Genomic DNA, 428 nt, shown 5'->3' with positions numbered 1-428 from the left:
CTCGAATGGAAGATTGGACTTCCCTGGGCCAACACAAGAGGCATCCTGAATTCCCCGTCGTAACTCGAGAATCCCGCCGCAACTCGAGAAAAACGACGTGGTTCCCCCGTCATCGCAAGATGAAGCCCTTTCCCGCGACAGCGTCTCAGGAGAAGTCCCACGTTGAGGAATTGGAGGTCGAAACGGTACTTGGCCCCCTTGATGCGCCCCCACAAAGTTCCCCGGCCTCCTGGTCTCCCTGGAGAGGGACACCGAGGTTTTCCGGCACCACTTCCTCTGAGCCCCTTCTACCCTCCTGATCTCCACAGGAGGGTCGACTCCCCTGCTTTGTCTGGAAGGGGTTCCCGACTTCCGGTCGCACCTCAGGATGAGGGCCGGTCTCACGGACGACATTCCAGACGTGGCCTCGTGGGTGCTTCCACGTTGCG

The sequence above is a fragment of the Bison bison genome, unplaced genomic scaffold (genome assembly GCF_000754665.1).
Source record: "Bison bison bison isolate TAMUID 2011002044 unplaced genomic scaffold, Bison_UMD1.0 scf7180017864322, whole genome shotgun sequence".
Classification (NCBI taxonomy): domain Eukaryota; kingdom Metazoa; phylum Chordata; class Mammalia; order Artiodactyla; family Bovidae; genus Bison; species Bison bison.
This window is presented reverse-complemented; position numbering follows the sequence as displayed.